The 12295-nt window shown below is 43.4% G+C and overlaps 1 protein-coding gene across 3 annotated transcripts in view; it reads left to right on the plus strand.

The window, feature by feature from the left end:
- Window positions 1-12295, plus strand: part of CCDC120 (coiled-coil domain containing 120) — a 126315-nt gene that overhangs the window by 26688 nt on the left and 87332 nt on the right. The window lies entirely within an intron of this gene.

The following is a 12295-nucleotide window of genomic DNA, read 5'->3' on the forward strand; positions in this document are numbered from 1 at the left end:
GATGCTGCTTCCCCTCACGATCTCTCCGATCTCCGATGCTGCTATCTTCTCACGATCTCTCTATCTCCTGACTCCCTCTCCTACCTCCTCCCTAGCCAGCTGCTATAATTAATCTTTGGGTAGCAGGCAGCAGCAACAATGAGGTGAGCCTGCTACTGCTGGCAGGGCAGGATTAATTCGTTGAGGGCCCTTAGGCACACAAGTACACTGGGCCCCTTGCCCCACCCCACCCCCACCATGTGCCCAGGCGGAAACAGGAAGCTGTGTCAGAGGGAAGCTTTGGGAAGCAGCACTACTTGCACAATTACAGTTCCCGTTGCCTTTCTTACCCATGTTGCTTGCTTGTCTTACTTTCTGTCGATGGGGGGGCCGCGTTGCGGAACGGGGTGGGGCCCGTGTGGCCGATTGGGGTGGCTGATCGATGCTGGAGAGGTCCATCGCCGTTTGGAAAAAACAATGTTGATGCCCTCCTTCATTGAGCCCCCCTGACTAAGTAGGCACGTGCCTACTTGGCCTAATGGTTAATCCTTCCTGACTGCCGGCCTACCCCGGGGGAGGGGAAGGGGGGGCGAGTCTGGGTGATGCCAGTGGCAAAGTCAGTTATCAGTTTAACACCTTGTTCGTCTGTGTCATTAACCACCTTCGCTGTGTTGACAAACTTCAGCAGTATGGAAGCTTGGATCTTCAAACCACCTATCTACTGGCTTTGCCAACCATTTATTGGTAATATCAAGAGCGTTGAAATAGGAAATGTGATTATCCCAGGTACAAGCAGGCAGCCTATTCTCACATATGATTGACGTCATCAGCGGAGCCTGGATGTGAAGCTCGCAAGCAGGACTTGCTTGAAGAAACTAGATGTTTCGAGTCGACCGCATCGTGCATGCGCGAGTGCCCTTCCTGCCCAGTGCAGGGCGCGTCTCCTCAGTTTCTCAGTTTTCCGCAGAGCCGAGAAGTCCGTCTTTGACTCTCTGCGTTTAACTTTGTTACTTCGTACCTTCTCTACACCCGCAGTTTGTGGTTTTTTCTTCATGAATTGCTGTTTTTTTTCTTTGTCTTTCTTTTATTTCTTTAAAAAAAAAAAAAAAAAAATTACTTTCTTTCCGTTCGGCTGCCGGGGCAGGACTGCTCAACCGCAGCTCAGGGGCTTAGATTTTGCAGCGGCTGGTTTCCTCCTATATCCTGGCCAGCAATAGGCCTCAAGAAGAGTAGCCAGTGCCAGCGTGTGATTTCCCTCACGGACCCACACCGTTGGTGCCTCAAGTGCCTTGGGCCGGATCATCAACCGAAGTCGTGCGAGCGCTGTGCTACTCTTCAACCTCGAGCCCTTAAACATCGTCGTCTTTTGGTGGAGAAGCTCTTCGGATGGATTCTTCCTCCGATCCCTCGACTTCGAAGGCGACCTTGGCCTCACCTTCGACCGAGACTCCTCCTGCTTCCACATTGAGCATCATCAGACCTCATCGTTTGCAGTGGCTCTCTCCTCGACAACGTCTGCTGTATCTTCCCCTGTATCCTCAGGTCAGATAGCTCAGCAGAAAGTTCCAGCGGTGGTGCTTAAGGTGCCTAAGACTTCCAAGTCGAAGCACATTTACACTGCCTCGATGGAACCTACCAGCCAAAGCAGGTGGTCCGGTTCAGACGCGGATCCATCCTTGCCGGCTTCTTTCCAGATCATGTTGGAGAAGCAATTCATTCAGTTCTTACTAATATGGGACCGAAGCTTCTTCCTCTCATCCAGCCTGGGCATTCTGCAGACTCCCGTGAGGTCGAGTCACTTCCTTTGCCTCAGTCTGAGCTTGCACACTCTTTGCAGGGAGCAGAGTCTCTGTGAGTGTCTGGTCTGGCATCTAAGCATGTAAATCAAGGAGCAGAATCTTTTCAAGTGCCTTGGCAGGAATCCTCACACTAATACAAGGAGCAGAGTCTTTGGGAGTGCATCGAGGTTCCTCCACCAAGCCTCTGGAGCTTCGATCTACAGCCTCCAGTCCTATCCATTCTTTAGTGGTATCGGCTGCTTCTGTTTCTGAGGCGAAGTCTCCTCGATCTTCGAGATCTGCTTCCAAGCACCGTTCTCACTGACGATCGAGGCCTTCATCGAGGCATACTTCCAAGCATAGTTCTTCTTCTAAAGAACGCCCTCTTCAACTAAGCCTCGATCTACTCCTACTTTGACTAGACCGCCGACTCCTCGATCGAGGTCTCCCACTTCCACACCTCGAGGATGCAGCAGTTTTGATTGCTTCGTCCAAGTCTCCATATTCTTTTGATGCCTTTTTTCCTGCTGAAGCTTCATCTTCGACCCAGGCTGCCTCGACAACCTCGAGTCCTTCTCGAGGCAAAGCATTGGCGGATCAGCTATCTTTTTCATCTTTTCTTTGTCAGATGGCTGTTGACTTGGATCTTCAATTAGATGCTGGTTCCAAATACTCTAAGGAGTATCTCGAAGTCATGCATCTACTTCAACCTCCGCAGAGTCACTTAAGCTTCCTCTTCACAAGCTTTTGTCTCAGACTTTTGCCAGATGCCTAGAGACTCCTTATACCATTCCAGCTGTTCCAGGCAAATTGGGACTCTAGGTATAAAACTGTGCATCGCATAGGGTTTGACAACTCACAGTTATCTCATCAATCCCTGCTTGTGGGAGTCATCCTTCCAAGGTTTATGCCACCGTTCTTTCTGAAAGGGAAGGGAAAACTATGGATAAATTTGGACGTTGCATCTATCAAAATTCTATGATGTCCTTAATTATAATTTTCATTTTATTACTTATTTTGAGTTCCTCATAACTCTTTTACCTAAATTTTTGAGTTATTTAGATACTCAAAAACACTGAATTTCAAGAAATCATTGCTTCTCTATCACAACTCAAATTACATCTCCTTCAGTCATCTTATGTTGCCTTCGAATTGTCTGCCCGTGTGGCAGCTTGCTCTGTAGCAATGCATCGCCTTGCCTGGCTTCATACCATTGACATGGACCCTAATCTTCAGGACCGCTTGGCTAATATTCCTTGTGCAGGCAATGACCTCTTTGATGAATCTATCAAGGCAGCCACCAAGAAGTTGTCTGAACATGAAAAATCTTTCACTTCTATTGTCAGACCTAAGCCCAAGCCAACTCTTGCCAAGTCTACACGTCCTCTTCCCATTTACCAGAAGCGTTTTGCTCCAAGGGTGGCTCCTTATACTCGCCCCCCTCCTAAGAAACAGCAGCCTCAGAAGCAACAAAATCTCAACCTTCTGCTGCACCTAAGGCTTCACAGCCTTTTTGACTGTTTACAATAGAGCATAACCTCCATCGTTCTGTCTCTGACTTCTCTTCCCCCCCTATAGGGAGGTCGCCTCCATCATTTTTACCACCGATGGATGACAATTAACATCCCGACCTCAGGGTGCTGACCATTCATCAGGGAAGGATACTCTCTTCATTTCACTCAGGTTCCACCAGAGCTTCCTCCAAGAGAGTATCTTTCCAATCCTTCCCAGACCGCCCTTCTTCTTCAGGAAGCTCGAGCTCTGCTTCGTCTCCATGCCTTCCAACCATTTCCTTTGGAACAGCAGAACAAGGGGTTTTACTTCCTTTACTTCCTTGTTCCAAATAAGACGGGTGATCTATGCCAATTCTGGATCTCAGGGCTCTCAACAAATTTTGGGTGAAAGAAAAATTTGAATGTTGTCCCTGGCATCCCTTTATCCCCTTCTCGAGCAGAACGACTGGTTATGCTCTCTGGATCTCAAGGAGGCCTACACTCATATTCCCATTCATCTGGCCCCCCATCAATATCTCAGATTTTGGGTGGGGAATCTGCATTATCAATACAGAGTGCTGCCCTTCGGCCTGGCTTCATCTCCCAGAGTGTTCACCAAGTGCCTGGTAGTGGTAGCAGCAGCTCTAAGGAACCATGGTCTTCAGGTATCTCCCTACCTCAGCGACTGGCTCATCAAAGATTCAACATCTGAGGGGGTTATTGTAGTGACCCAACGGACTACCTGGTTCCTACAAAGTTTGGGATTCGAAATCAACTTTCCCAAATCCTAACTGCAGCCTCACGGAATCTACAATTTATCGGAGCTGTTCTGGACATTGTCCAACTCAGAGCATTCCTCCCACAACAATGTCTGGAAGCTTTTCTTCAACTCTGTCATACAGTGTCTTCCTGCTCTTCCATCTCAGCGAGACACATGATGGTAACTCCTGGGTCACATGGCCTCCACAGTACACGTGACTCCTTTTGCCAGACTTCACCTCAGAATTCTCAGTGGACCCTGAACCTCAGTGGACGCAGGTTTGTGACCCATTTTCTCGACACATAACAGTCACTCCTTCATTGAAGCAGTCTCTACCATTAGTGGATGCTCTCTTCCAATCTCTCCAGAGGCTTGCTTTTTTCAAACGCCCCCTCCCCCATTCAGAAGGTCCTCATGACAGATTCTTCGACCTACACTTGGGGCGCTCATCTCGATGGTCTCCGTACACAAGCAGCAAAAGAAAAAAACCCTCTTAAAATATATAGCCAATAGAAACTTAATCAAAACACTACTGGAATTGGCTAAATCCCTTGTACCTGAGCCAGAAGTCTGTAAATGTAATAAACACTCGGAAAACACCGGAGTAAAGGACCAAAGACATCAGTATGAGCCTGCCATAAATCGTGGAGGAAACCTTTGGCTCAGGCTAAGTCTCAAAGTGACTAGTGAATCGCCCACAAACCCGATCCACCAATCCCATGACATATTAGTCACTAATATTCGGGGTGCCCTCTCACTGAGGCCCAGGTCCTCAGTATTAGGGAAGGGTTTGTCTTTTGTCCCTACGGTTAAACACAATCCTTTTAAGACCAGGTGTGACCTTGCCCTTATTATCCGTAATCTCCAGGTAAAAATTATACTTTGCACAGAATGCTTTTGAGGGTGATGTCTCCATTCTTCGTTCGAAATCCTCCTGGACCCCTCCGGGTCCCTTGGAATCCACATATAGCTACTTTCCGTGATTTAGTTCTTAAAGATTTGACCAATATTGAATCCAGATATGTAAAGAAGGCCTTTTGTTAATTTAACAATGATGGAAATCACAAGCTCTTCGAGACCTTCAGTCTGACCAACGCTTAATTATAAAACCGGCAGACAAGGGTGGATCAATTGTAATACAAAACAAGCTACAGTATCAAGCTGAAGTCATTCGTCAGTTGAGTGATCCACAATGTTACATGTTACTCTCAGAAGATCCCCTTAAAGGTCTCCAACTTGAAATAAGCAAGCTGGTTAACGAAGCTTTTCAATCTGGCATATTGACGAAGGCGGAAAGTCGTTTCCTTCAGAATGCACACCCCAGGACTCAGTGTTCTATACAGTACCAAAGATCCACAAATCTCTTAGTAGTCCCCAGGGAGACCTATAGTCTCCTTAAAAATACTATACTTGAACCTTTTGTCTCAATTTTTAGACTACTTTTTACGACCTTATGTGAGTCTAGCAAGATCTTATATCAGAGATACTACGGATTTTTTATGTAAACTCCAAACATTCCATACATAACATGCTACCGAGACTTATCTTGTGTCCCTTGATGTGGTGGCCCTTTACACAAGTATTCCTCAGGATCAAGCTCTGAACATTGTTAGAAAAACTCTTGATCTTCGTCAGGCCCCCATCAGGGTACCCACCTCCTTTCTGATTAACTTAGCCACACTTGTCCTTTCTAGAAATTACTTCAAGTTTGATGAACGTTTTTATCAACAGATACAGGGAGTCGCTATGGGGACCACAGCGGCTCCCAGTATAGCCAATTCTTTTATGAGTCAATTTGAAGAAGATTTCCTCTACTCTGATTCTCAGTTTGCCTATGTTGTAGGTTGGATAAGTTTCATCGACAATTATTTTTTCATATGGACACATTCAGAAGTACATCTTCATTCATTTTTGAATTGGCTGAATTCTCGGACTCAATATTTGAAGTTTACCATGATTTATCATAAACAATCCAATACTTTCTTAGATACTACAGTGATCCTTGACAACAACAGAATTCGACTAAGGTTCACCACAAAATCACAGAAAGGAACAACTTGTTGTCATTTTCCAGCTGTCACCCTAGAGGTCCTAAAGCTGCAATTCCCATTGGCCAATTCCTTCGAGGTCAGACGGATTTGCACCACTGAAGAGGCATTTAAGACGGAAGCTGATGCCCTTTGAGGAAATTTCTAGCCAGAAGTTACCCCAGAAGGGTGATTCACAAGGCTTACCTTAGGGCTAAACATGCAAACAGGGAGCTAATGCTGCAAGGTACCAGTAAAGAAACATCTTCCAATCAAATATGCGTTCTTTCTCATTCCACCCAGTCTGCGGCAGTGGCTGCCAGCATTTAGAACGCACTGGCATGTGCTGCAATTACATACAGCATTTCAAGAGAATCCTTGTATCGCATTCACCAGGGGAAGGAATCTCTCGAACATCTAGTCTCCCTCCATCTTTCCAACTAGACCCAGACCCGTTCAAGGTACGGGTCAGCATGCCCTTGTGGCAAATGTTCTGTTTGTGACACGTCTTTCTCTGGGAGCCAATGGGTTCATCCTACTACTAAGCGAACATACAATTTGAAATCCAGGGACTACCTTGTGAATCAAAATTTGTGGTGTATGTGATTACTTGCCCTTGTGGACTCATTATGTGGATTGCACCACCCGGAGTATTCGTACCCGGCTTATTGAACACCGGAGTTGTTTAAAAACTGGCAAAACTACAGCTCCTATGGTGTCTCACAACATGTCTCTCCAACATAGTTTTTCCCAACTACGTTGGTGCATTTTGGAACAGATATCTACTACATTTGAAGGGGACAGCCATACTCATCTGTTGACTCGTGAGAATTTTTGGATATTCTATCTCCGATCATACTTCCTATAGGGCTAAATGAAAATGTGGATAAATGCTTTACTTGTTAATTTTTAGACCTGGTTGGTCGGTTTCGGCACATGGGCTCCCCTTTTCTTTCATATGGATAATTCGCATATGGTTCCTTCATTTTCCTTTTTATTTTTATTCTCAATTTTATTTTTTATTTTTACGTATTCCTTTATTCCTTTTGCTTATATGACATACTTGGTCTTTATTATGTTTGTCCCTTAGCGGGTGCCGTTATTCTGCGTCACCATGTAGTCTTTGGGTGCGGCCACGGCTGGCTCTCCAAGGCGTTCTTAAACCCTGCAGACCGCCATGTTCCTTTTCTCATTTCCAGCGTTGTTTGATTTGTACACGCTATTATTTTTCTTTGACTTTGTTTTGTGACCGACCAACTGTGATTCCTGTTGTCGGTGTTCTCCACTGGGCCATTAATTTATTTGGCATCCGCTCCTGACGAAGATACGAAACGGAGCTCTGTCGAGTGGTGATGAATGGTGATACGTTTATGGTTTGAGTGGTGTTTTGTGTGTATGTGTTTGGGATTTGTTATGATCTGGTACCCTGGTTGTTGGTTATTTGTTATAGTGCCAACGCTCTATTAGCCTTTATAATCGGGTGATATAAGTGATATATGTAGTGTCTGTATCTTAGTGATTTATTTGAGTACTTGCACTTTGGCTATTGCACTTTATTTTAAAAGTAGATTTTGCTGCTATTATAGACAGGAATCTGTGGAGTGGTACTGACACTTGCACTTTTCATGAGTATACAATCTGTTATTGTACTTTAGTTATTTGCTTCTCAGGGTCCTGGTAGATTTGCACAATTTGTACATTTGCACAATTTTCTTATGAAAGTATTTATATATATAGTAAAAATATTTTAATGTAATTCTATATCTATTTAGGAGGAACTGTTTACTAGGAAGGGTATTAATCTCAGTAGATGTCATATATTAATTATAAATTTAATGTTTTTGTATATATTTATTAATATTAAAATTTAGAATTATGCATGTGTAAACTTTTCTACCACCTATTCACATACTTTTTCTTTTTTCATTTTATTCTAAGTCATTGTATTTATTGTGTTGGTTTAGTCTTTGAAGGGGTAATTTGTGTGTGATGTCTTTATATTCCCCTTTTTCCTGAACCATAAGCCTGGATTTGTCACTTGGAACTAAATTTGTTTTGTTTCACGGGAGATGATCATAGACTTTATGATGTATGAGGCAATTCTCATGTAGACGTATGTCTGGTGCTAGTCACCTTTGAGACTAGCCTGAGCCAAAGGTTCCACGATTTATGGCAGGCTCATACTGATGTCTTTGGTCTTTACTCTGGTGTTTTCCGAGTGTTATTACATTTACAGACTTCTGGCTCAGGTACAAGGGGATTTAGCCAACTCCGTACACAAGGCCACTGGACCAGTACGGATCGTCAGTGTCATATCAATCTGTTGGAACTCAGAGCGATCCTAAAGGCTCCTCCACGCTTTTCAAACATCTTCTTCATGACCAGGTAGTCCTCATTCGGATGGACAACCAAGTCGCCATGTATTATGTCAACAAACAGGGAGGGACGGGATCTGCCTCCCTTTGCCAAGAAGCTCTGAAGGTTTGGGATTGGGCAATCCGCCACAGCGCCTTCCTCAAAACTGTCTACATACAAGGGGCGAATTGCTTGGCGGACAACTTGAATTGTCTTCTGCAACCTCACGAATGGACACTCCATTCCTCACATTTTTTCACAGTGGGGAACGCCTCAGATAGACCTCTTTGCAGCTCCCCACAACTTCAAACTGCCTCAGTTCTGCTCCAGGATATACTCTCCTCATCGACTCAAGGCAGATGCTTTTCTTCTTGAATGGACGAATCTCTTCCTATATGCATTCCCTCCATTCCTCTCATTCTCAAGACTCTGGTCAAGTTGAAGAACGATCATGCCATCATGATTCTGATTGCTCCTCGGTGGCCGAGACAACCTTGGTACTCCCTTCTCCTTCAACTCAGCAGCAGGGAGCCATACTTTCTCCAAGTTTTTTCCATCTCTCCTTACACAGAGTCAAGGGTCTCTCCTTCATCCCAACCTGCAGTCTCTATACCTGACAGCTTGGTACCTCTCAACATGACTCCTCTTCAGTTTTCTCAGTCTGTAAGAGACGTTTTAGAGGCTTCTAGGAAACCTACCACTCGACAATGCTATCACAAAAAAATGGACTAGATTTTCTTCATGGTGTTTTTCTCATGATAAGGAGCCTCAACATTCCTCCTTATTTTCTGTTTTGGATTACCTTTTGCACTTATCTACTTCTGGCCTCAAGTCTACATTGATCCGAGTCCATCTCAGTGCAGTTGCGGCTTTCCATCAACCTATTGAAGGGAAACCCCTCTCTGCTCATCCGGTGGTTTCCAGATTCATGAAAGGACTTTTCAATATCAAACCGCCTCTTGTGGTTTGGGACCTCAATGTTGTTCTTGCTCAGCTGATGAAGCCTCCATTTGAACCAATTGACAAGGCTTATCTGAAGTATCTCACTTGGAAAGTGATGTTTCTCATCACCCTCACTTCTGCTCGACAAGTCAGTGAGCTGCAAGCTTTAGTTGCTGATCCACCTTTCATGGTGTTTCATCATGACAAAGTGGTCCTACGTACTCATCCAAAATTCCTCCCTAAAGTGGTATCAGAATTTCATCTCAACCAATCTATTGTTCTTCCAGTGTTCTTTCCAAAGCTTCATTCTCATCCTGGAGAAGTAGCTCTTCATACTCTGGACTGTAAATGTGCTTTGGCCTTCTATTTGGAATGCACCAAACCACACAGAACTGCTCCTCAACTTTTTGTCTCCTTTGATGCAAATAAGTTGGGACATCCTATCTGTAAGCGTACCATCTCCAACTGGATGGCTGCTTGTATCTCATTCTGCTATGCCCAGGCTGGATTACCCCTACACAGTAGAGTCACAGCCCATAAAGTCAGAGCAATGGCAGCTTCTGTAGCTTTCCTCAGATCTACACCTATTGAGGAGATTTGCAAGGCTGCTACTTGGTCCTCGGTTCATACTTTCACGTCTCACTATTGTCTGGATACTTTCTCCAGACGGGATGGACAGTTTGGCCAAACAGTACTACAAAATTTATTCTCCTAAATTGCCAACACTCCACCATCCCATTCTGGTTAGCTTGGAGGTCACCCATATGTGAGAATACCTGCCTGCTTGTCCTGGGATAAAGCACAGTTACTTACCATAATAGGTGTTATCCAGGGACAGCAGGCAGCTATTCTCACAACGTACCCACCTCCCCTGGTTGGCTTCTCTGATAGCTATCTGAACTGAGGAGACGCGCCCAGCGCTGGGTGGGAAGGCACTCGCGCATGCGCGGTGCGGTCGATTCGAAACTTCTAGTTTCTTCAAGCAAGTCTGCTTGCAAGCTTCCGCATCCGGGCTCCGCTGATGACGTCACCCTTATGTGAGAATAGCTGCCTGTTGTCCCTGGATAACACCTGTTACGATAAGTAACTGTGCTTTCAGGTCCAACCAAGTCGCCTGGTGAAAGTGCTTTGGTTTACCTGCTTGAAAACTGTCTTGCCCCAACAAAATTGGTCAGGCACTGGTGAGTTCAACAGCTTTGAAGCAATGTCCTGTTTGACAATATCAGTGATGAAAAAGCATGTTTGCTGAAAAGTGCAAATGGCACATGCACTCTGTAGCTCCTCAATAGCTCTCCTTTCATCTCGCAAGTCCCACTTATTTGTACCCTTCTCCGTCAGTGCCAACTCCAGACTCCGTCCCTTCTTTCTTGCCATGCCATATGCCTGGAACAGGATGCAAGAATTAATCCGTCATGCTCCGTTTCTAGCAGTATTCCAATCCAATCTAAAATCCCACTTTTGTTTAAGCTGCTTTCAACTGTTAACACCCACTCACTGTCAGATACCTATACCCATTGTATCCTTCCTTCTACCCGAATCTCACCAACTCTGAGATGTCTGTCCAAATCAGATGGTAGCTCTTCTGAGCAGGGACCGTCTTGAATTTTAAATGTATAGTGCTGCATACCCCTCAGTGCTATGGAAGTGATAAATAGTAGTAGTACAACTTCTGTCAGGTACCGTCAGTAGTTATATAACTTCTTTCAACATGATGTCAACAACTTCACAACTGACTGATTTGTAGCCATGCAAAATTATCAGCAGTATTTTATTAACCCCTCTTTTTACTAAGCTGCAGGAGAAGTTTCTATCGTGACTCGGAGCGCTAAATGATCCAACGCTGCTCCAACGCTTATAGGAATATGGAACATTTAGCGCTCCGGGCTGCAATAGAAACCTCTACTGTTGTTTAGTAAAAGGAGGGGGGAGTTTAGCAAAATACTGTTAGATGTTTTGCATAAAATGTCTTTTTATTAATGTATCATTGCTGAGTGTTAAAACATCAAAGGTATAGCTATAATACGAAGAAATTAGTTCCATTAAGTAAAATAATAGCAAATTTTAAGGGAAACAAAGCTTTATGCAATCGGTGGCTTTGAATGACTTCCAAGATGGGTTTAAAAAAGGTTGAAGTGTACAAGGTCAGCATCTATGAGACAAACTTGGTTATTTTTATTGCATAGGATTTTTTGGACCCCTGTTCGTTTACAAAAGTTAGATAATTCCAGGTCTAATAGATGTTGGCATTGTCATAATGATATAGGGACTTTGGATCATCTGTTATATTATTGTCCTTTGATACTTAATTTCTGGAAATCAATTTGGAGAGAAATTAATCTTATTCTTGATTCAGCAATTCCCCTAACATATAAAGCCATAATTTGTGGTACGCTTTACATGTCAAGCCTTCTTTGGATAAATATAAAAGTCAACTTTTTATGATAATGACCGGAATAGCTATTCAATTGATTACACATAATTGGAAGAGGTATGACAGACTAAATTACACGTTTTGGTGGACAAATGTTGTACCACGTATAAATATGAAAAAATGAATGCAGAGTGTTTGGGGTTTAGCAGTACATTTAATAGAGTGTGGAGTCCATTGACTATATTTGTAACATCATAATAATTGTAATGTATTTATTTATTTTATATATTTTTTTTTAGGTTGGTAGAATTCCTTACATATCCAGGGGATGGAGGGGGGAAAGATATTTTGTTTATTAAAATACTTAATTATAATATTATAATTACATATTTGTCTTATTGTAGTAATTTGGTAAGGGGGGGGAGAAAATGATTGTTCTAAGTATAAATTGTATGTTTAATAATGTGTTTTATGAAATATTTATTTTCAGATAATTGTATTGCATTGTCAAAGTTTAAAAATCAATAAAGATTTATTAAAAAAAAAAAATTCTGATCAAGTGAAATCAAATTCATGTGGAAAAAAAATTA

This window comes from Geotrypetes seraphini, chromosome 1 (genome assembly GCF_902459505.1).
Source record: "Geotrypetes seraphini chromosome 1, aGeoSer1.1, whole genome shotgun sequence".
NCBI classification, from domain to species: domain Eukaryota; kingdom Metazoa; phylum Chordata; class Amphibia; order Gymnophiona; family Dermophiidae; genus Geotrypetes; species Geotrypetes seraphini.